This window comes from Antechinus flavipes, chromosome 4 (assembly GCF_016432865.1).
Source record: "Antechinus flavipes isolate AdamAnt ecotype Samford, QLD, Australia chromosome 4, AdamAnt_v2, whole genome shotgun sequence".
In the NCBI taxonomy this organism is placed as follows: Eukaryota; Metazoa; Chordata; class Mammalia; order Dasyuromorphia; family Dasyuridae; genus Antechinus; species Antechinus flavipes.
The window spans coordinates 465983135-466009172 of record NC_067401.1 but is presented as its reverse complement, the minus strand read 5'-3'; positions in this window follow the sequence as shown (position 1 = coordinate 466009172).

The window sequence follows — 26038 nt, the reverse complement described above, 5'->3', positions numbered from 1 at the left end:
TATTTATTAATAAGTACCTTCTATGTTCTGAGCAAAGTACTTTATAAATATCTCATTTGGTCACTCTCCCACATTATCTCATTTGCTCATTAAGCATTATATATATATATATATAAAACAGGGACTGTGGAAGTGATCTTAAACATTATGTTCAACCCTCTCATTTTAAAGATAAGGAATTTAAAGCCAAAATGTATCAGAGAAATGAAGTAGTTTATCCAAGATTAAAAGGCAGTAAATGACAGGGCCAAGATTCATATCCAGTGCCTCAGACTCCAAATTCCATGCCATTTTTACTATATTCCAGTGTGGTCACTCCAACATGAGTCTTTGAAAGGGTACTCATGGCATTCAATTTTAAGCCAATCCCTTAGATCTCTAACTTTCCTCATAAACTCTTTGCACAAAGCTTTTGAAAGCACCCTAAGTCTGAAGGCTCTGGTCCACTAGAAGCCACTGAAAAGGAAGTCACTGCTCATGCCAATGAAAAGGGTGAGCAAGCTACGAGTCAGTGGGCATTTTGCCTGAGCCAAGACTGTGGGATTGGCCCCTTGAATAGATATGCAAATTGAATTTCATGTAATCTGTGCTTTTCAATAACCTCAGCATGTGTTGGATGTGTGCAAAAAGAATGGCAAAATAAAACAGTAGACAAAGGTGGGAGTCCGAACATAGAACCTGGAAGAATTGGTGTTCGTTCCTAGAGCCCAACAATGGATCATAATAAATTCGCCCACCATTAGCTCTCCGGTTGCCTTGAACAAAGAAATGAAAATGAAATGGAAAAGTAATAGGAAAAGAAAAAATCACAGTTAACTGTTAGGTGGCTGGCCTGCTTCCCTTTTGCCAGCCAAATGAAGCGGTCAGGATACTGTCCTGGGGCATCTGTTGTCTGCAGAGTGAAGGCTGCTTCAGTTTTCATATGGGCTCTGTCATATCCATATGTTCCACTGCCATCAGCAAGACCATTTCCCAGGAAAAAATAAATAGAGAAAAATTTGAGATGTATGTTTTAAATTGTCAGGAAGTAATCTTGGATCAGCCCAGTTCCAGGGAAAGAAAACCAAGACAGAGGCAATGGAGATGAGATTTGGGCATAACCATGGGGAAAAGCTTTAGGATGTCTTTGGGGTAAAGTTACTGTGATCCCCACTCTACATTTAAAGAAGTGACATAGGACAAGGGAGGGAAATGAGTTAACATTGTATTGTGGTTTTTATAGAAATCACAAGCAATAAATCGAAGTGAAGGAAGGTCATGAAAGTCTCAGTTCTGTGCTGGTAAGAAAGGTCAAGATTTGGGTTGCATTGAAAGTTGGAGTACATAATTAGAAACTGGGAAAGTCTCTTTAAATCACATCTCTGGCAGCGGGGAAGATAAGAAAGGTAACTATCAAAATAGACATGGTTTCATAAATGTTCCCAAGAGAAAATTAGACTTTTGAGACTACTTGATAGAAGGCAATATGGTATAGTTAAAAGAGAACTGGAAAGGTGGAATCAAGATGGCAGAGTGTCAACAGAGACTTACTGAACTCATGCCCAAACCCCTCCAAATACTTCCATATACTAATTCTAAACAAATTCTAGAGTGGCAGAACCCACAAAAAGCTTTGGGTTTGTTGTTGTTGTTGTTTTTACAATCCAAAACAGCTTAGAAGGTTAATAGGAAAGAGCTGTGACACCAGGTAAGAGAGAATGCAATCAAACAAAGGCCATGTTAATGAAGACTGGGCCCAGCCAACTAGAATTAAGCCTCTGGGCAATTCAATCAGTAGCCGCCATGGCAGTTTCCAGACCTCTCAGACCACAGATAAAAGATCCTACAACAAGTCAGAGCACAATGCAGGAGAGTAGTGAACACAACTTTCCCTAGATCATGCCACTTTGGAAAAGTCCAACACTTACAGCTCCCCAGAATTACCTCTGAAAAGAGCCACACAAAAAACCTGAGGCTTAGAATAGTGCTGAGCCTCTACTTGGGAAACAGAGTTCCACTTTAGTATCATTTAAGAAATCAGCAAAAATGAGCAAACAAAAGAAAAAATTCTGACCACAGAAAATTACTGTGGTAACAAAGATGAAAACAAACGCAGAAAAAGAAAATAAAGTCATCCAAAGTCTCAAAGAAAAATATGAGTTGGTCTCAGACCATAGAAAAACTAAAAAAGATTTTTTTAAAAATCAAGCAAGGAAGGTAGAGGGGAAAATGGAAAGAGAAATGAGAGTTTTGGAAGAGAATCATAATAAAAAGTAACAGCTTGATAAGGAGATACCAAAAAAATGCTGAAGAAAATGACACTTTAAAAACCAGAATAAGCCAAATGTAAAAGCGCAAAAACTCATTGAAAAAAAAAAAAAAAAACTCCTTGAAAAGTAGAATTGGCCAAAATAGAAATGAATAAAATGATTCCTTAAAAATTAGAATTAGGTCATTGAAAGATAATGACTTTATGAAATATCAAGAAACAAACAATTTTAAATGAAAAAAATAGAACTATCTCATTGGAAAATCAATTGGTCTGGAAAATAGGCATCTAAGAGAGATAATTTAAGAATCATTGGACTACCTGAAAGAAATGGTAAAAAAGAGCCTAGACATCATTTTTCGAGTAATTATCAAGGAAAATTACCTTAATATTCTAAAACTAGAGGGAAAATATAAATGAAAGTATCTACTCATTACCTCCTGAAAGAGACCCCAAAATGAAAACTCCCAGTAATATTATAACCAAATTTCAGAACTTGCAAGTCTAGGAGAAAATACTTTAAGAAGCTAAAAAGAAATAATTCAAATACTGTGGAGCTACAGTCAGGATAACACAAGATTTAGCATCTTCTAAATTAAAGAGAATAAGAAAAAGGGAGAGGTGATAGAAGAGAAGGCAGTTTGGAAGAGATATAAATCAGAAGCAAAACCTTTTTGAGAATGGGCAGAGTAAAAGGAGAGAGAGTAGGAAGCAATCATTACTGTGAAAAAAAAAATTACAGTGACTTTATCTGATAAAGACTTCATTTCTCAAACATAGAAAACAAAATCAAATTTATAGAAATAAAAGCCATTCCTAAATTGATAAATGGTCAAAGGATATGAACAGGCAATTTTCAGACAAAGTAATCAAAGCTGTTTATAGTCATATTTTAAAAATTGTCTAAATTACTATTGATGAGAGAATTACAAATTAAAACAACTCGAGCTACTAGCTCACATCTATCAGATTGGCTAATAGGACAGAAAAGGAAGATGAAAAATGTTGGAGGGAACATGGGAAAATTAAAACACTAATAAGTTGTTGGTAGAGTTGTATACTGATTCAACCATTCTGGAGAGCAATTTGGAGCCCAAAAGGCTATAAAACCATGTATGTCCTTTGAGCAAGCAATACAACCACCAGATATGCATCCCAAAGAAATTTTAAAAAAGGAAAAGGACAAATGAGTCCCCAAAAAAGTATAGCAGCTCTTTTAATGATAGCAAAAAATTGGAAATCGAGGGGATATCCTTCAATTGTGGATTGAATGAACCAATTTTTGTGCATGATTGTGACAGAATATTATTATGCCTTGAGAAATTATTAGTGGATGCTCTCAGAAAAACATGGAAATGTGTACATGAACGGATGCAAAGTGAAATGAGCAGAACCAGGAGAACATTGTACACAGTAACAGCAAGATCACAGAATGATCTACTATGAATAACTTAGTTATCCTCAGCAATACAAAGATTCAAAACAGTTCTGTAGCACTTATGATAAAAGGTGCAATCCATCTCCAGAGAAAGAACTGGTAGAGCCTCAATTCAATTCAAAGATATTTTTTCTCTGCTATTTTTCTTGGGAGTTTTTTTTTTTTTTAATCTGTTCTCTTTCATAGAATGACTTATGTGGAAATGTGTTTTGCATGACTATACATGTATATAACAAGCCAAATTGTTTGCCTTTTCAATGGGGGGATGAGAGAGAGGAAAAAAATTTGTAGCTCAAAATTTGGAAGAGGGGGAAGAATATTAAAAATGTTTTACATGTAACTGGGGGGAATAAAATATTAAATAAGAAAGAGTGCTACAGTTAGGAAACCTAATCCTGCCGTTTGATAACCTACATTCCTGTGGAATATGTTCATTAGTTTTATTTCTTCTTCTGTAAAATGAGGGGTGATGATCTCTGAGATACTTTCCAGTTTTATATCTATGAGCCTGTCATTGCCTGTTATCCCATTTCATGTACTCTCCATTCTAATAGAAAATCTCCTTATTAATCCCAATACTCAATATTCTAACTATAAATTCCATGTCTTTGTGGAGATTTGTTCTCATCTCAGGAATATTGTCTCTTTTCATCTCTTTGTTTTGGAACTTCTAGTTCTCTTCAATTTACTTCGGTTTCCCCCTTTGATCCATGGCGTTTCTTGATTCTCCTAATTTTTCAGTACTGCCCTACCTTTGACAGTACTTTTATACTTTGTTTTGTTTTGTTTTTTTTTTCAAAAAAGTAGTATAGCATTGTGGGTAGAGAATTAGCCTTAAAGGCAAGAAAACCCTTAACCTCTCAGTGTACCAGGCAACTTTCTAAGACCTTAGGTTATAGACAAAGTATCTGACCTGCATCCCTAGAAAGGATTTTCATACCAGTGAGTCTCCAATGCCAATAAAATCAGTCATAGAACCTATTCCTATATATTTTGCTAGAAATGTATATAGGTGGTAACCCTCTTTTCCAAATATAAGCAACCTCAGCATCTTGCATAATGCCTCACATATAGGAGGTATTTAATAAATATATTTCAAATTAATAAAGATAGATAATTGTTGATAGATAAGAAAGAAAGATAATTGTTGGAAACTTTCAATCATCATGCATTTATTAAGCACCCATTAAGTCCTAGGAATTGTGCTAAGCCCTGGGGCAACAACCAGAGGTGAAACAGGCTCTGCCCTACGACAATAAAATAAGATAATAAGACGTAAAAATATTTAAATTGTGTGCAGTTAAGGAGAGGAAAAATCCCTCAAATTAAAAAAATATTTTTAAGCCCCAGGATCATATTTTTGGTATAATATAATTTTTGACAAACTCATTAAATAATAAGAAGTGACAGCCCATAAATTATTCCTTAACATTTGATATGAATTGTGATATCAGGCACTGGGCCAGAGGTCTGGGATTATGCTGTCTGAGAGCATGGGTTTAACTGTCCCAGAGGAGTCTGGGTTCTGCAGGGGCTTGGGAGGACCACAGGGACCTTTCTTGTGAAACCTCTTTCATGAGGAATTGATTTTGAAGCATTCTGTAATTACATTGAAACATGTCATCTCCTTGCTTAATTACCTCCAGTGGGTCTCTATCACCTCCAGGATCAAATACAAAGGCATTTTGTGTTTGTACATCCTTGCAAAAGAAAGAGTAACAGAATTAGCTTGGTTTTTGCCCATGATTTTGATAGCAGTCACATCCCCGAATTCAGAGGAATATCCCTTTGAAGCTAAAAGAACTTCAATTTTTGCCTAGTCCAGTCCCCTCATTTTCTCAATGAAGAAGGGAGTTAAGAGAGATTAAATAAATTACAATGAGATAAATAGTAGAGTTAAGATTTGAACTCAGATCCACTGGCCAGGTCAGCAATCTTTTTACTGTATCAGTATAGTACTGTATAATTGTATACATCAGGACATCATTAATACACTTCACTTGCTGGGGAAAAAAAATGGCCACTCACAAGAGAAAAAAGAAATTACATGATCCAATCTCAGTATTTCTTCCATGATAACTTCCTTTGCTTTTTGGTAGAAAAGAGAGCTCTGAAAACAACATTCCAAGGGGCATCTAGGAGGCACAATGGATAGAGTACCAATCCTGAAGTCAGGAGGACCTGAATTCAAATCTGGTCTCAAACATTGAACCCTTACTAGCTGTTTGATCCTGGGCAAATCACTTAACCCCAATTTCCTCAGCCAAAAAAAAAAAAAAATCCTAGGTACATTCATTAAGTAAAATGAATTTTAATAGAAGTAGCATCACATAAGGAATAGAGATGATCTTTGCCACAAAGATCTGAGTTCAAATCTCATCTCTGATATATCCTGGCTAAATAACCCTAAGTAAATTAATTACCTATTCTCTCAGTCCTCTAAGCAATGCTGCACACTTTGAAATTTCATAGAAAATGTCAGCCTGCATGAGTAGAGGACATTTCTTCATCAGGAAGTTCCTCATTGCCCCTACATTAGACTGTAGGCTTCTGGAGAGCAGGGACACTGCTCTTTTCTTTCTATAGCATCACTCAGCACAGTACCAGGCACAGACTAAAATGCCCAAAATATCTGTTAATTGATTATACCTGCATGTGATTATTTGCTTGCTAGATTGTGACTTCCTCAAAAGTAAAAACTATATCTTGTCTTTCTTGTATCTCCAATACTTAGCCCAGTGCTTGGTATGTAGTAGACAATTAGCCAGAAAAAAATTTAGTCCTTTCCAGCTTGGTCCCAGAGAACACAACCAGGATCAGTGGGTAGATCGCAGTATAAAGTCAGCCTCTAACATTTAGAACCATAAAAGGCTTTAGAAGTCAACCCCTTCATTTCATGAGTGAAGGAATGAAAGCATTAAGTGTTTACTCTGTGAAGAGCTCCTCGTTTAGTTCTAAAGCTACAAATAGCAAAGTGCAGACAGCTCCTACCCTCAAGAAGCTCACATTCTAATGAGAAAGAAAATCCATACAGAAGGTTTCAGCCGTAAGGCAGATAGAACAGTCCTTGACAGATGGATACATAGATCCATAGCTCCATAGATAGATGGCAGACAGATAAATAGATAGGTTTATAGACAGACAAACTAGCAGATAGATGGATGGATGGATAGATAGATAGATAGATAGATAAACAGATAAAGATAGTAGAGAGATAGACAGATAGATGAATAGATAGATAGACAAATGGATAGATAGATAGATAGATAGATAGATAGATAGATAGATAGATAGATAGATAGATGGGGATGCCAGATAGATATACAGACAGGTACAGGAATGGATGGATGGATAGACAGATGATAGACAGATAGATAAATAGATAGATAGATAAATGGATGGATAGATAGATAAATACAAAGTAAATGTGAGGGAGTTTCAGGGATATCAGGAAATGTCTGATGTAGAAAGCTTATACTGATATTAGAATTGTGAAATTATGGAAGGAGACAAGCATACCAAAGGGCAGAATGTGAGGGAGTGTATTCCAAGCACCTGGGGAAGTGCTTTGTGCAAAGATAGGCAGGAAATCAAGTATTTTAAGTGAAAAACAAGATCAGTGGGGCTGAGTGTGGGAAGCAAGACTGGAAAGGCAGGTAGAAGGTAGTGAAGATCTTTAAATGCCAAACAGATGGGTCTATATTTGATCCTAATGGTCCTAGGGAGCCCCTAGAATTTATCAAGGATGGAACTGATATGATCAGGGCTGTAGTTCAGCAATATCATTTTAGCAGACGTGTGGAAGATGTAGAGGAGAAGAGAGACAAGAAGATCATTTAAGAACTAATGCACAAACCAATGAGAATGTGAACTAGGGAGAAAGTCATGAGTGAAGTTAGGAAAGCAAAATTTATAAGACTTGGCAAGTGATTAAATATGTGGGGTGAGACACAGTGAGAATTCAAGGTTGAGTGTAAGCTTGTGAAACTAGAAGACACAGAATAATGGTTAAAATTAATTATAGTAACAAGCTCAGAAATGGAGTTTCTGATTTTTGCCTGATGCCTGAGTTTGAGATGCCTGAGATACTGCATTTGAAATGACCAAAAGTCAGTTGGTGATGGGAGACTGGGGAAAAGTTTGTAAAACTTTGTAACATTTAGAAATGTCTAAAAATGGGGGAAGTGCGTTCCTTTTTACTGTTCTAATAGGCCACTTGTCAGATATATTATAGGAGTAATTCATGCTTCTGGCAAAGACTTCAACCACATGACCACCCTACACAACCATCCTCCATGGTATTGCTCGTAACTCTGGGATTCTGAAGCATCAGCAGACACACTGAGTGGGGATCATGGAGAAAAAAGATTGTCCTTTAGTAACTGTGATGCATTCAGTAGCAGAGTGCAGAGAAAGTAAAGTGGGTCACACTGGTTTTCCATTCTTGGCCAAGAAGATGCTGCCTTTTTTACCTGAGCATCTTTTTTGGCAACTTCCTTCTCTTTGTCACAGAAGCTAAAATACAGAGCTGATCTCCAGCAGACCAGCTAAAGCAGAGCCCTGGAGTGAGGGGAAACATTAAAGTTTGCAATCAGCCCATCTTGCTTTTAGTGAACTTGAGTTTGGGAAACTGACAAAGCAACAGATGTTGGGACTATTGCATGTCATGTAAATACTGTAATGATGTACAGTTGTCAGAAGCACTGGTTTTCTGTGTTTAAAGAGCCAAGCATTTCATTGGGGAATTAAATGAGCTTGTTTCCTGCTGTAGTGTCAAGGTGTGTGGGGAGTGGAGGGGACCGAGAGGGCCAAACAGAGAAATTATAAATGAGGGAAACCTGAGAAAAGATCTATGAAAGAAAATGATGAATGTTTAGTCTATGCCTAACTGCCTGGAAAGAACATATGCAATCCATGAAACTTCTCTTGGGACTCATCAGAGCCAGGGGAGGGCTTTCTCAGAGGAATGACATATACAGAAAGCATCTCACTCTACCGTCAAGCTCTTTACTAGCTAGCCAAGACAGCAGGAAGCCCCATCTTCTTGGCTTTATTGGGCCTGGTGTACTGGAATGAGCACTTGCTCATCAAAGGCTCTCACTGCAAATTCTGCTTCAGGCATTTAGCGTTCATGCGATTCTAATTGATCATTTTTCTTTGCTTTGCCTCAGTTTGTTTTTCTATAAAAAGGGCACAATAGAACCCTTTTAGGGTTGTTGTGAGGATCAAGTGAGACATCTGTAGAGAGCTTGGGAAATCTTAAAAGACTGTAAAATTTTGATTAATATGAATTAACAGAAGTATTCTTATTTTGTTTGAAGCCACTGAGGTTCTAAGAAATTCCTATTTGCCATGAACAATAAATGACAAAATTGGGATGCAAATCCAGATCTTTGGATGTTAAATGCATTATTTTCTCCACAATTCCATGCTACATCTAAAGTATTTGAAGACCCTATGTCTGGAAATTCATATTTAAATGTAAATACATATTTTTAAAAGTTCCCAAGCCAACTAGAAATGCTTTGGAAGTTACCCAAAAGTTTGGCTTATTCTGAACACTAATAATGCCATTAGCCTGATGATCAGAAGACTTCATTTCTAGCCTAGTCTTCTCACCATGACCTGAGTATTGTTCTCTAATTTCAAGAAGTACGGACTCTCAAGATAGCTCTTATATATGTCTTATACTTCCCATTCTCACTGACATAAAGTTTATCCAAACCCTCTTCATATTTCATTTTTATTACCTTTCTCCTATACATGAGAATTACATTGCAGGTGATAACCTCACCTCCTCTCAGTCTTTGTTCACCAACCAGATCAATCTTCCTAAATTTCTCCATTGCTCAAATGTCTTCAATAACTCCCAGTTGTTTAGGGGAAAAAATAAAGTCAATCAAACAACCAATAGTTGGTCATTAAACAAGTAGCTCCTACTATGTGCCAGGCGTTGTGCTAAGCAGCTAAGGATATGAACATAAATAAAAAAAAAATCTCTGCCCTCAAGTTGCTTATAATCTTATGAGCAAAGATAACACAAAAGAGAAAATTAAAAAGGAAGGGTGGAGGAGAGAGAAGAGAAGTAGGTACCCAATTTGGGGACATGTTGGAAAGTTTCAGAGAAGTCCAAAATCAGGGAAGCTCTTAGGGAAATCCTTTGCTAACACTCTATTTGGTGCAGTCAAGTTGACCTATTTTGTTTTCTCCATGAACACTTTAGATGATTTCCTTCGTTCTTCTCTAACGCTTCATGGATACCAGCAAGCTCTTTGAGGTCAAGGAATATAAACTCAGTTCTACAAACTGTAAATTATAAACTTCATTATAGATTCCTCCTCAAACTCAGTACATTTTAAACAAAAGTTCTCCTGAAACTAAACTTTTGACCATGTTACAAAAGAAAAACAAGACAAAAAAATAAAGAAAAAATAAAATTTAGAAAGTATATTTAGATCTGCATTCAGACTCCATCAGTTCTTTCTCTGGAAGTGGATAGCATTTTTATGTTAAATTCTATGGAATTATCATAGGTTAGTCCTTCAGAGTTACCATCACACAATACTGCTGTTACTGTGTACAAGGTTCTCCCGGTTCTGCTCGCTTTACTTTATATCAGTTCATAAATGTCTTCTCAGGTTTTGTTTTATTTTGTGTTTTTTTTAATGAAGCCATCTTGCTCATCATTTCTAATAGCACAATAGTATTCCATCACAAATATATACCACAATTTGCTGAGTCATTCCCCTATTGATGGACATCTCCTAAGTTTCCAGTTCTTGGCCACCACAAACAGCTGCTATAAATATTTTTTGCACATATGGTCATTTTCCTTTTTCTTTGTTCTCTATGGAATACAGACCTAGGAGTGTTGTTGTTAGGTCAAAGGATATGCACAATTTTATAGCCCTTTGAGCATAGTTCCAAACTGCTCTCTAGAATGAATCCATTCTTAATTCTACCAACAATTCTTCACGTCCTAATTTTTCCACATCCCTTCTGACATTCTATGACACTAATCTTACATTAGCACTCCATGTATTACTTGCTGTCACTTACCTCTGACTCCATCTTTAATATGACCCATATTTAAAATCTCAGTGGATCAATGAGTTTCTCTGTGTCTGCCTGGGTCTCTTTCTGCCTTTTTAATCCGCATCAGAATTGCTTCTCTTTACGGTTTCTGAATTTCATTTTTAAGAGTTTCCCATCATTCCTGAATTGATGTATGTGAAATTAATAATTTATAGGATACTGCTTACCCATCCTCTCTTTGATACCTTTGATATCTGTTCTCCTAAAAGTCACATACCAATCAGATCATAACTAATTTTCTTTTCCTTTCTTACCCCAAATTCAAAGGGAGACCTTCCCCTTCTCTTTTTCATTTCTTTTCATTAATGAGAATCAAATCCAGAAAAGCAGTTCTCCTCATTGATCTCTAAACTTTTTCTAAGTAGGGGTTCTTTTACAGGTATTGGTTGGACTAGGATTCCCTTCCAATTCTAAAATTCTATAATTTGTCTTTGAACTTTATGTAGTAGAATGTAGAGAATGACTAAAAAACATTTTGGCAGGAAAATAACCCAATTAACTATTAACTCCCCTAATCTTGTTCTAAGATTCAGCAAGTTCTATGTGGCACCTAGAACTAGACACATTTCTCTAACTGTGGCTTGTCCAGTGCAAAGGACAACAGAACTGTGGCTTTTCTTTATCTCAACACTGTATTCTCACCAATATAATCTGAGGGAATTTTAGTGTTTTGGTCCTATAGACAATGGGATGGACAATGAGTTGAGCCCAGAGTGAAACAGGAAGAGGTGAACAAACTGGATTGCCATCAGGAAAATGTAAAACCCCTTTGATAAATTCAAGAGGTGCATGGAAATAAATAACCATCTTTAATGACAGCATTTTAGTAGAAAGATCAGAACAAGACAGGGAACACAAGTGTTTTGAAAGATTTGAAAAATGAATATCACACACAGGGCAATGGAGAAGTGTGTGGTGGGTGTGAGCTGGCAACAAACTCTGACCAGGAAGGAAATTGGAAGAAGAAGATTAGATGACATTGTGGAGATCAGAAGAGAAAAGAGACTGATTGTTTGTTGAGGATATACGAGGATAAGGGAATAGCTAGAGTTCTCCATCTGTATTCCTCTAGATATCAGGAGATAGTGAAGACCTCCCATAGTGGGCAGGCCTCTGTAACAAATACATGAGAGGGTAAGGACAGGAGTATCAGAAAATGGACTGACATGAGTGGGTTGTGATCATCAAACTTGGGAAGGATCATTAAATTGATTTAATGACAGAACCATTTAAAATACCAAGAAAACTTCAATTTCACTGCTGAGTGGACACAATTGTCAGCCTGAGAGGGAATATAACATTGGTTAGTATCCTGATCATGAGATTGTAGACCTAAAATAGAAAGGGTCCTAAGAACCTATCTATTCTAACTCCCTAATTTTATAGATGACGGAGAAATTGAGACCCAGAGAGGTTGAGTGACTTGCCTAATACCTCATATAAGTTCATAGATTCATAGATCTCAGAAGTCTTAGAAGCCATTTAATCCAGCTCCCTTATTTTACATAGATGGAAACTGAGGCCCAGAGAAATGATATGCCCATGGGCAGCAAAGATTAAAAAACGAGAGAGAAGAGATAAGACATGACATGAAAAAAGCACCCAATGGCTTTTTCTCGCAGGCAGAATATGAGACAGTGGAAGAATCTATTATCAAAGCCCAGAGCTGGAAGGCACTTTGCCACTTCTTAATTCTCTAAGTAGTCAAGAACACTCTAATTTAGCACCACAGAGAAGATGGATGTTCCAACGTGGAAAAAGAAAAACATTAAAATGACTAAGAATAGAAATACTTGGGCAAGGAGAAATGAATAAGCATCCATTATATTTTAAAGGCAGCCCCCATAGGAAAGTTGAAAAGATCTTTATTATTAATGTCAAATATTCCTTCTTTTTGTTAAGCTCATAAATCCTGCCAGAGAAATAGAGTGAAGTCAGCATAGATTTATATCCCCAAACCGAGGCAGAGCCTTCCCCAGATGCCCCCAGATAATCCACTAGGTCATAAAACCCACAGATCTAATGAAGTCAACAGGTCATTGGTGCCGCATCAGAATTTAGATGACCCCCTTTTTAATTATCAAGGTCCAGCCCGGAATATAGATTATATCCCCCAGACATTCCTGAGGAGTCATTTCACTCTCGTGATTTACAGACCTTGCCCAGAGTTTCTGCAGAGGATAACTTAACTCGGAGCTACTTGGAAAGAAAGGGGAAGCTGGCATGGAAGTTTGATTTTTATTTAAAATAGTTCAGACAGATGCATGCTGGTACTTCTGAAGAGCTTAAAGCAAATCAGGAAAGCAAAAGGAAATGTTTTGTAAGAGGGACCATTAGGAACCATTGTATCAAATGAAAATGGTGAGATAGATTTCATTCATCACCTTTCAAAGATATCTTTGGAGCCGGTGCTAATTTTCAAATAATGACTATTTTGATTCAACAATCATCCAATGGATCGTAGATGTTTGAGATTGAAGGAACCTGAAAGGTCATCTGGACCAATATCTTCTCATTCCATTTGCTTCCAAAGTATTTATTAAACACTTAGCATATGGACTGGACTAGACACTGGGGATGGAGATATAAAGAATGAAATGATTCAAATGAGGATGATGATGATGATGATGATGATGATGATGATGATGATGATGAAGGAGCTAGATAAACCTCATTAGAAGATGTGCATTGTAGGTGGAACATACAACAATTAGGATTGAATCATAAAATTGTGGAAAGTATGGTCAATTTGGTCAAGAAATAGAATTTCAAATCCCTCTTTTCAAATTTACTCTATGGATGGTCCTGGACAATTCACCTAGCTTGCTGGCTCTCTTTTTCTTCATCTGTTAGAGAAAAAGGAATGGAGGCACTCCAGACAGACAGAAGATGAAGGATAGAAGAAGGGGTACAAGAATTCATAAAATGAAAAGAAAATGGAAAGAGAAGAGCCCTGAATCACATTTTACCCAATTCAAATTTTGTCATTGGTCAGTTAAGACTATATATTGTACCCAGTTTTGGAGTCCCCACCCATCAAGTAGATCTATCTAGAACAACGAAGCTATTCTCCGAGTTTTGCCATTATGCTCATTCCCCAAGTAGAGCTGTCACATGTAACACTAAGTTATCCCTGCTTCCCCACCCTCCTCACGACCTGAGACCTTCAATGATGCAGGTAGCACCACCCACAGAGCAGCCCAATTCTGGATTGTTCAAATTGTTAATTGATTCTTCCTAGCAACTCAATAAAATCTATTCCTCAGCAATATACCCCCAAGCATTTTTTCTAATTCTGTACTCAAGGGGCCAAACAGAATTTTCCTTCTTTCATATTACAGCTTGTAAAGTAGTAAAGATAGTTATAATACCTTCCTAAATCTCTCCTCAAAGCTCAACATCTCTAGTCTTTTAGACAATAGTTATACTTTATAGGGGAAACTTTCCTTCTTTGCTCCTCAAACTTTCTCAGTATAATTACCCACTTTTTGCTCCTTCTCTCTAGTCACAGAGAAATTTAATTTGATTCAACAAGGATTTATTGAATGTTTGCTATCTGAAAAAAAATGACATGACTTAGTAGTTGGAAAGAGAGTCTCTGAGTTACAAAGATGTGAGTTCAAGTTCCAACTCTGACACAACCTGGCTGTATGACTCTGGACAAGTCAATCACCTTTCTTTAACCCCAACCAACTTCCTATAGCTGTAAGTCACAGAGGAGGTGCTGGTCTACTTTGGTGCAAGAAGTGTCTCCACTGGAAATTCTCAAACTTTACAAAAAGATGCCTAGTTAACAGTTCCTACTTCAGGGAGATTACTATTTACTTGGGTTGTGTGGTGAGTGAGTGAGTGTGTGTGTGTGTGTGTGTGTGTGTGTGTGTGTGAAAGAGAGAGAGAGAGGGAGAGAGAGAGACATAGAGAAAGACAGAGAGAGAGAGAGAGAGAGAGAGAGAGGAGAGAGAGAGAGAGAGAGAGAGAGAGAGAGAGAGAGAGAGAGAAGAAGAGAGAGAGAAGAGAAAATGAGATAGAAAGGGAGAGGGATAGATAGAGACAAAGAGACAGAGAAAGACAGAGCCAGAGGGAGAAAGAGAAACAAAGAGACACACAGAAAGAGAAAGATACAGAAACAAAGAGACAGAGAGGCTAACAGAGAGAAAGACAACAGAGAGAAGAAGAGAGAGACAGAGAAATAGAGGGAAGGGGAGAGAGAATAAAAGACACAGACAAATAAAGAGAATTACATGTGATTCCTGATCCAAATCTGCTGTTTTACCCTTTATACACCCAGCCTTCCAGAAAAGGTACTCTTCCCTATCTTTCAAGACAGGAGCCTAAACAAAATATTGTATTTGACCTTCTTTGCTTGGACTCTTGGCAGCTGCTTCTTGGTAGAGTCATCCACTGGTCTCTGCAGTCCAGACCTCTCAGAGCTCTCAGCCCACATAGCCACCTTCCTTTGGGACATTTTGACCCAGAAGTCCCACTGGAACCTCAGACTTACCATGTCCAAAATCAAGCAACCTAATTGGGCTAAATGCCCGATGATTGGCCAAGAACAAAAGAATTATGGGAGTTAATAGGAGAGTATTGAGCTTGGCTAATCAACATGAGTAGGACTGTAGAAAGCTTGAAGAAGATAATAGACCATAAATTTTAGAAGTGAGTGATTTTATAAGTCATCAAGTCCAGCTCCCTAATATATTTATGAGCCCAGAGAAATTCAGGTTGGGGTCATACTAGTAGTAAACATATGAGGCAAGATTTGGAATCAGATCTCCCTGACTCCAGTAGAAAGGGACATTCTGGCAAGGGAAACATTTAAAGATGAAAAATTGGAAGAAAATAAGGTTTATTCGACAGATGTGTGCATTAGCTAAAACAAGGTACAAAGTTCTAATAGGGTTGTTCAGAAATGTCAGTCATGTTTGGCTGGGACACCATTTGGCGTTTTCTTGGCAGAGATACTAGACTGATTCACTATTTCCTTCTCCAGCTCATTTTGCAAATGAAGAAACTGAGGCAAACAGGGTAAAGTGACTTGCCCAGGCTCCCACAGATAGGCAGTGTCTGAGACTAGATTTGAACTCATGAAGATGAAGCTTCTTGACTCCAGGCCCAGCACTCTATGTACTACAACAGCTACCTGCCCCTCAAATAAGATAGGGGTTTGTAATTCTAAATCCCTGAGAAAATTATGGATAGATTTCTAAGGGTCCCTCAGTTTGGATGAGAAGGAAATGCATCTTATTTCACTAATATCTACCTGAAATTGAGCATTTCCTTTCATTGCAAAAGCATTAGTCTGAAAATGGGTCCCTAAGTTTCACCTATATAGTAGTCCACCCTGAAATGGACTCATAGATAAGCCATAACTAGTTGCAAAAGTAGTTTTGACATAGGGTGCTGAAAATTACTTCTGTGTAAAAGTAACCGAGCTTAGCCCGTGGTTGGCCAATAGTTCAATGGAAGTCTCCAGTTGGTGGTAGAACTTTGGGGTATTCCTGGTTCTCTCCCCACCCAGAGCAATTGCATTGGTCTGGGTTTGAGTATAACTAGCTATGGCTAAGAAATTTCACATATGGCTCCTTGTACTCCAAGATCAGTGCTCTTTCTTCTATTTCATTATTTCTCTCTGTCCAGCTAGTCCTAAAGCTAGAGCTTCTAAAAGTTGTGTAAATGGTATCCTTCCACTATTGCTACACACACACTCAAACATGCATGTGTACCTACACATAATGCATACATGGGCATGTATGTAAATGTACACACGTGTGAATTGTGTGATGTGTGCACATATACAAAGACACTCAATGTGGACTTCCCTGCTGGACGAAGTCTGACCAGACAGGTGTAGCAGGGACTATATCACAGCTGCATAAATGGGATTCAGCAGCCTTGGAGGAAGAAGGGTCCCTGCTGGTGACAGGTACCAAGCACCGTGATGAAAGATGAACCCTGGCCCAATAGGAAGGATTCAAGAGGCTCCCTGGGATGTTGGAGGAGGGAGAACCGCAGGCCTCAGCTGTCGGACAAGACTTGAAAGATGCCTTTGTTTGGGCCCAGGTGAGCTGTGGGGGAAGGCCGGCACAAAGGGCTCCTTTATCCAGGCAGACCTGCCTGCTCCTCTAAGGTTGCCTCCCAGCTCAGTCCCCTTCTTCAATTGCCTGGATCCAGATCATTTCCCCACCTGCCCCCTTTGCCCTCCTCTCCAACCTTCCCCTGTGCCCCCCAGCTCTCACCTGGAAAGCCAGAGAAGAATCAGGTTTTCCAGAGCTAAGATTCAATGGCAAAGCCGAAAAATAATGTCACACTTGAGTAAGAAACTTGTGTTTCATTGTGGGGCTCTCACACAATGGGGTCTCTGTGCACTGCCCTTCCTGCTAATGTTTGAAGCTGTCTCCAGATGGAACCTGGCTCCATGGAGAGAGTCCTGGATCAGGAGACACAAGGGCTGGAGCTTAAGAGATTATTCAGCCACATCTATTAGAGGAGTGATCCTAAGCAAATCATTTCCCACCTGCTATCCCCCCAGCTCTTCATCTACAAAAGGGGCTCAGTTAGGTGACTTTGGAATTCCCTTCCAATCTAAGAAACTCCTCAACTCAAACTACCTCTCTACTAGTGACAAAATGATCTCAAATGAAGGTTGAAAAATCACAAATAACAAGCCTGGGCCCAGAGGAGAGGCACAGAAAAAGCTTCTCTCACCCCATTGCAGAGGATTTGAAGCATTTCATGTACTATCAGCACAGAGAGAGATAGAAACAGAAAGAGAAGGAAAGAGAGATGGGGACAGAAAAAGAGACACAAACAGAGAGAGAGAGAATCAAAAATACACACAGAGAGAATGAGACAGAGACAGAGAGATGAGAGAGAGAGAAACAGAGAGAGAGAGAAAGAGAGAGAGACAGAGAGAGACAGAGACTGAGAGAGACAGAGAAAGACTGAGAAGGAAAGAGAGACAGAGACAGAGAAAGAGACACAAGCACAGAGAGAAGAGGGAGGGAGAGAGAAACTCAAAAATACAGAGACAGAGAGACAGAGACAGAGACAGACAGACACAGAGAGACAGAGAGGGAGGGGGAAAGAGACAGAAAGACAGTGAGAGAAAGACAGAGATGGAGAAAGAGACACAGAGAGAAACAGAGAGACAGAGAGAGTGGCATAGAGAAAGACAGAGAGATTGCAATGTCAGGCTGAGAGAAACTTCAGAGGAAAAAATGTCAGAGAAAAAAGTTAGGACTTTGATGACAAAGGAAACCATTGGTGTATAAATATGGACTTTGCCCTTTGCTCCCTCTGCAGCTTTGGGTAGATTCTTGGTGCTCCGAAGGCCTCAGTTTCCTCATCTGTTAAAAGAAGAATAGGGCCAAGAGACCTTTGGGTTCTTCTTAGCTTAAAATCTACAAGCAATGATCTCAGGGCCTTAGATTAGCTTCCCACAGAGAGTGCTAATGTTAATTTGCCTTTATTGGACACTTGAAGGTTTATCAACATGAGGTTATATTTTCTTTAACATACACATGAGTATGGAGTAGATGGTGAAGGCTTCTGATCTCTATTTTTCAGATGAGAAAAATGAGGCATAGAGAGGCAGAAGAGAGATATACTCAGAGCCCCCCAGGGAAGTGCTAATCCTTAAAATGGAGTCCAGGCCTTTGGGCTCTAAACTTGGTGCTTTCCCCCTTGTGCCATTTTGAAAGGACTTTTCCTTTTGCTCCATTTATTAACTGTCATTTAATCATCCTGTCCCTGGCTCCTGACATCCACAAGGTTTGATATTAATCCAAGAATAATTCAGAATGCTGGGGTGAAAAGAGATGAGATTTCAGAACAATTTGAATCCAGTGGTTCTTGATGAGAATATTGCTCTGATGAAGGTCAGCCCTCATGCCCATGGGCACCTTCCTGCCAGGTGCCTGTGTCTGAAGACAAAATCCCATTTTCAACATCTGGCCCCCACACAGCTCAGATTCAGGAGTCTAGAGGACTATTCACTCATCCTTATTATATATTATTGTATTAGGGAAAGAGGGACAAGCAAAAGTCTCTGGACTCCAAAGAACCTTTGGGCATTATCTTCCACCTAAGCCAAATTTTTGTGGTGCTTACCTTGTTGTGATAGTCTCCTTGACTGGTGGTGAAGCAGCTTCTGCTTGAACATGACCAACGATGAAGGGCTCACTCCCTCACAGAGTAGATTATTACAATTTGATCTAGCTGTGGACATTAGAGCTTTCTCAAGCTGGCCCAAAATCTGGGTCCTTGTACTTCAGAGCAGTGCCTTTTGATGGTGTCTAATGCCACAATTAATATTCAAATAAAAACTGGTATCACTAAGTCACAGAAAACAGAAGAAAAGGAACTCAAGAAGTTTGTACATGTGGGGGGGGGGGGGAGATACCTGATATTGGTTTATTTTTCTTCTCTTCCCTGGAGAGAAACAGAACAAATTGCATCCTTTCTTCATATGGTAGCCCTTCGAATACTTGGAGATGGGTTCCCCTACATCTCCGCTGACCTTCCAGAAACACTCCTCAGTTTCTCAGTCATACTTAACCTGTAATGCCCGGAAATGAATACAATATCCCAGCTGTGGGCCGCCCAGCACAGGGGAGAAGGGGTCCATCACCTCCTTATTCTTGGAAGCCTTCGCTCAAAACAACCAAAGATTGAATTGGATCTTGGGACTACCCACAGAGATAGAGACAGACAGAGTGACAGGGAGAGTCACAGAGAGAGAGACAGACAGACAGAGACAGAGAAAGAGAGAGAGAAACAGATTTTATAGAGAAACAGAGACAGAGACAGAAAGACAGTGACAGAGACATACAGAAGGATACAAGGAAAGAGACAAGGAAGAGATCTCTTACGTGGAGCTTTCAAGTCTCTGATTTCTTGTCAGATGAACTGGTATTTAATCACTCCTCTTTTACTTCTGGAGCTAATTATTTGAATCAAAAAGATTTTATATTTTCCCTACCGAAGTCCCTACAATTCTTTCTTAAAATTCCTTCTTAGATTATACCCAAGCTAACTTACCAAGATTCTTTTAGACCCCATGTTACCCACCTTACTGAGTCTCCTCCCTGCCTTTATGTCATTTACAAATTTGACAAAAGTAACATATAATTGGTTATGTTCTATAACAAAAAATGTTCCATAAGACAGGACCAAGGATGGATCCCCGCAGCCATCCAACACAGACCTCCTAACAGGTTGATGTTGAGCCAATAAGGACATTTTAACAGTCTGTGTAGCAGTTCTAAATCCCTCTCTAATTGAGGTTGAAATCTCAGGTGCGTTTGAGAAGAGTTACCTATTTAGAAGGGACCTTAGCAGCCATCTAAGTCTGCCCAGTGAATTCCTGATTCAAATCCCACTTCTGACATTCACCAGTTGCATGATTGTCGACAAATCTCAACCCATTTGCTCATTAATAAAATAGTCATAATAACTGCTGTTGTTGAGTCTTTGTGACTTTATAATAATTGCTAGCCTAGTTCAAAGGGTTATTATAGAGATGAAAAGAGAAATCCTGTCTAAGCTTCGATGTGTTCTATCAAGGGTCTTAACCTTTTCTTGTGTCAAAGACTCATTGTCTAATAAAGGCCGGGGACCCTTTTTGAGAAAATTGTGTTGTTGTTTAGTCATTTTCAATCATATCCAAAAACCCCCTCAGGCTTTCTGTGGCAAAGTCACTGGAATGGTTAACCATTTGCTTCTCCAGCATCGGGACAAACAGATTTAGGTGACTTGCCCAGGATCACACAGCTTTTAAGTATCTAGGGCCACATTTGAACTCAAGGCTTCCTGACTCAATATGGGTCATTCTATTTATTGTCATCACCCACCTTCTCAGAAGGATGCTTATAAATGCATCAAATAAACTATAGAAAAGTACAAAGGAAACCATTTATACTGGATTATTATAATATTGAAAAAAGAAAGCAATTTCATGGATTCTAGGTTTAATAGCCTATGTAATATAAATGCCTATGATGGTGATCTATAATCAGGGTTTTTTTAACATTATATCTGAAGGAAAAAAAATAATATAACTGAGGGATGACCATCTAGGCTTTACTAGGGTTTATCTAGGGTGCATTTGCAGAGAGCTCATCATATTGTGAATCAGACTCATCCCTTCTTGGATGGCTTATTCTCATAGTTGGCCCAGCCTTGAAAACACACTTATCATTGCCTATTTTCTTGACAGAAAATCTGAGCCCCTTTCATGAGCTGTCCCTGACATCAGATCTCCCAGAACCTCTTCCACCTCTAGGATGTTTTGGTGGCTTGGCAGTTCACTCAGGGAGTTAACATGTACCCTCCAACCCACATCACTCACCCCAAGCCACTCCAACTGGGCAGGACAACAAAAGCTATTTGACATAAGATTGTATCTGTGAAACTCATCACAGTTATAAGAACCTGGCAATGTGGGTTTTCCATGTCTCTTTGACTCATTTCTCTGCCAAGGCCCTTTCGACAACGGAGGGGAAAGCCGTCCATTAATAAGAGGATGTAAGTAATGGCTAAGGTCCTTCTCTACCCAAGCTGGGCCCTCACTAGGCACGCATGTCAAAATCAAGTAACTCACGCCTCATTGAAATGCATTGTCATTTTCTGTAGCATATGTTACTTTTCCATAAAATCTTTCGCCTTGCCAGAAGCAAAGGGACTGCCCATAAAAATAAATTAAACCAGACAATGTCTGGGAAAGTTTAGAGAGAAAAAACTGCTCCAAGACACACTGGGCTTCTGTAGCAGCTTCTCGAGGGATATGAACAGAGGGGCCCGGGAGGTTCATCCAGGCAGTGATGAGATGTTCTCATGGTTCTAGAGAAAACCAGGAAGGGAGGCTGTCAGCTGTCATAGCTCCTATTGACTTCTCCATTGAGAAGCTCATGGGTTTGGAAGGAACCAGGGAAGGCCGTCAAGTTTAACTGAATCCTGAGTAAGAATACCTTTATAACTGTTCAAAACCTTACCAACATGGCACCTTCTTTCTAAGGTAGTCCATTCTACTCAGGGATAAATCTGACTGGTCACAGGTTTACATGGGACCAAATGTACCTCTTTGAAGTTTCCAGAATTACTTTGTCCTCTGCATGGGAGCATGTCTACTCTGACTTCCATGTGGCAATAATCATAACTCACAAATATTTAGTCCTGGGTGTGTATATGTATGTGTGTGTGTGTGTGTGTGTAAGTAGGTGCATACATATATGTATACATGTGTATATACATATATACATGTATGTGTAGTGTGTGTGTGTGTGTGTGTGTGTGTGTATAATGATAACAGCTAACATGTAAATGGCCTCCACCAAGTACCAGGCACTTTCCTAAGCACTTTATAATTATTATCTCCTTTGATCCTGTCAACAACTTTGGAAGGTTGGTGCTTTTCTTATTTTATAAATGAGGAAACTAAGACTTAGAGGGATTAAATGACTAATCCAGGTTCACTGCTAAGTAGTATATGAAGCCAGATTTGAACTCATTTCTAGTCTGACTCCAGGCCCAGAACTCTATTAACTGCACCATCTGGATAACCCTTTGAATCCCTGAAAACACTTGAACATGGCTATTAAAAATGCCCTGCCCAAAAAATGCCTTGTCCCCTCTCTCCTCCACCCTAAACTAGAGTTCTAAATCTCTAGTCTAAACATCTCCAGTTTCTTCAACTAAAAGGACTCAAAGCCCTTTGCCAGTCTGGGTATTCTCCCCTGGAAATTCTCCAGCTTCTGTGTTATTAGATCCTCACAGGTATAATTATACCCATTCTACAAAAGGATCAATCAAGGCTCAGATACAGAAGGTAGCAAAGCCAGTACTCATAAAGCTCCTGCTTCCAAAAGCATTGCTTCTTAACTGTATCCTTTCAGCCACCTCCCCAACAGTAGTTTCTATGTTGCCATGTTTCCCAATCTCTTTAAGTCAACTTATTTAATCTTTCTGCTTAGTGTCCACTTAGAATTCCTGCTGCCTCCAATGTTTCCTGGTGGCTGATACTGTTAGTGCCTAGAATTACTTTATATTTCTTTTTTGAAGTCCCCATTGGTTGTTTGCTTCTCCCACTAGAAAGTAAGTCTCTTGAGGACAGGAACTGTTTCATTGTTGCTTTGTTTTCTTTCCTCTGCACTTAGCCTAATACCAGACTCTAAGAAGTCACTGAATAAACACTATTGAATTCTGCTTATCCACAAGCAAATCAAAACAGTTCTGTCATTTGTATCAAGTCCTTGGTGACCAACATCTCAGCAAATAAAGACTTTATCATGTAGCATCCTCTCCTCCTGTGTGTTGACAGGAAAAGGGCATCAGTCAGAAAAGGGAAAGTTCAACATTTTGCTCTGCTGAGGCAGAGGCAAAGAAATGGTTTAAAATGATTCCTCTAGGAAGAATCTGCTTATTAAGGCATGGAGGTGCAAGCTAAAGGGTATTGGGAAGACGGTCCAACTACTTTGACTTACTTCTTTTTTGGTTTGTTTTTGTTGTTGTTGTTATTGTTTTTCTTTTTTTTATTTATTTATTTGGTTGTTTTTGCTGAGGCAATTGGATTAAGTGACTTTCCAGGGTCACACAGCCAGAAAGTGTTAAGTGTCTGAGGTCAAATTTGAACTCAGATTCTATTGACTTAAGGGCCGGTACTCTACCCACTGTGCCACCTCACTGTGCCATCTAACTGCCCCTCAACTTTGTAACTTGGAACAGGTCATCTTAATGATTGAAGCCTGTTTCTTCCTCTGTCAGATAAAGGGGTCAGACTAAATTATCTCTAAAGTCTTTTTCAACCCTAACTCTTATGATTCCAGGAACCCTGCTAGTATGAAAGGTAGCTGTTCTGTTCCTAAATTGTTGTTGTTCATCCTTGGTTCTCAGAGAGGATCAGTGACATTGTGAGGATTATGTCTTGACTTGGATGGCACAGCTGAGCAATGACTCCAGAATCATTGAAGTCCAGGAGAATTCTTGATACGTGTGTGGTGTGTGTGTCCCATCCTTGAACTTAGGATGTTCTTGTCCTAGGAAGAAGAAGATGGAGAATAAGGTAGGAGTTTGGATTCCAATTCCTTCTGCAAGAAAAAGACACCTTAGGGAAGAGCCCAGGAAATCACATTTGTTCCACTTGACAAGAGTCCACTGAACACTAGGCAAGGTGGAGTAATGGTTAGAAAGCCAGCCTCTAATCAGAAAGAACTGGATTCAAGAACAGTGATTAAATGACTTGCAACCATTCCTGAAATGGATGGGTGTCTATAAGCAGCTCCCTAAAGCATTAGGCTGTGGAACAAGTGGAGATCCACACAGATCAAAGGAGTTCCCTCATCAGCAGGTCCCTGTACTAATTCAATCCCTGCTCTAGTTTTATCTGGGTCTCATGTGCCAGGTGCTTCTCCAGCCAACTGGATCATCAAAGAAACACCAAACATGCTCTGTCCTCAAGGATCTTCCATTCTACCAAAGGATGTAAATACATGAGAGACATATGAAATGATACAAAGAAATTTCAAGACATAAGGAGCACTGACCCAGGGTGGAATTAGGCAGCAGTCAGGAAAGAGTGCAGTGTAGAATTGGCCCCTGAGCACTGCCTTAAAGGAAGTCAATGATTCTGAATTGTGTCTTGAAGGAATCTGTGTGCAGAGACGTTCTGGGAGAAGGATTGTATCTACTAATTGAGCATTCCCAGTAGAACTACCTGGAAAAAAAAAACAACAATAAGATTCACAAATCCATGCCGCAGATTTTTTAAAAAATTATTATTGTTTTTTTTTCACCCAGACAGGTTGTCCTGTGGCAGCTCCTGGTAAGCTCTATCTCCATGATATACTTCTAAAAATACCATTTTGCATAATTTTCGGGGTGCACAGAATGTGGGAAATTAGGACTTGTGGTACATACCTCAAGACAAACTCCAGTGCTGAGATACCCAGGATGGAGAGGAGAGGTGGTACTTTGGAGAAACCAGTAGAGCCAAGTCTTGGGGCATGCTAGAGAGAAGGTAGGGTCGATGTTTGGGGATTAAAGTGGGACTTTAGAGATGATCTGGTCCAGACCCCTCATTTTACAAGAAAACTGAGGTTCAGAAAGAGCGGGCAAGCTAAGTTCACACTAGCAGAAAATGGGAGATCAAGACTTGAGGCATGGTCTCCCATGCTCATCTATTTACACCACGATGCTCTGATTTCCAGGGTGCAGATTAAGTCCTAGATGCTGCTTATAGGCAGAGTGCCAAGGAGGTCGGTGGTTTGTTGTAACCTACCATCCCCTATAACCCAAAATGACTCAAATGGAGCTTTTCATCTTCTCTCCCAACTGAACTCTTCTCCTGGGGCTCTGCTCTGTCAGTCAATGATACCATTTTTCTCTTCACTCAGGCTCAACTACTGATCTTTGCTTTTTTCTTTATTTTTACATGTATTCATAAGCAAGCTCTGATGATTCTTCCTTTGTGATGTTTCTTATATCTGGAACCTTCTTTCTATTCCCTCTGTTGCCAAACTAGCCCGGGCCCTCACTCCTTCACTAGCTCTAAAATTAAAGGATCTGAATTCAAATTCCAACTTTGATGAGTACTATTAGTCTGCCATTGGATAAATCACTTACCTATTTGGATCTCAGATTGTAAAATAGTGGGTTGGATTATAGAGTTTCTGAAGTGTCTTCTGGTTCTAGATCTATGATCATCTCATCTGGCCCCTTACCATCCAATTTATCCTACCTACCCCCACAAGACTAATTTTCCCAAAGCTCATCTTTGATCATATCACAATTCAATCAATAAGAAATTATTTATTACCATATAACAGACTCTGTAACCTTATGTTACACTATAGGATAAAGTCCAAGTTTCTTAAGTTGTTGAATCCATTTTTTAAAAAAAATAATGACAGTCCAAGTTTTCCTCCTAGTTCTTTAATTGTGGTGGGATTTGGCCCTACTCATTCCCATTCTACACTTTTCTTGACCTTATTTTCAATGTTCCAAAAGCTCTTCAACGTCTTAACATACAGTCATGCAATAACACTGGTAGAATATCAGTATTAAGAAGATTGACCATTCTTTGCATGAATTAAGGATCATTGAAAAAGCAGTCCAATTGACCCAAAATGTTCTAACTCATTCTCTGCTTTCTGTTTAATTATGGATATGCCATTGCCCCTTTATATTCTCTGTCTGAGATGAGCTAAATGGACAGAAAAAGAGGTTGAGATAGATACATAGATAGAAATATAGATAAATAA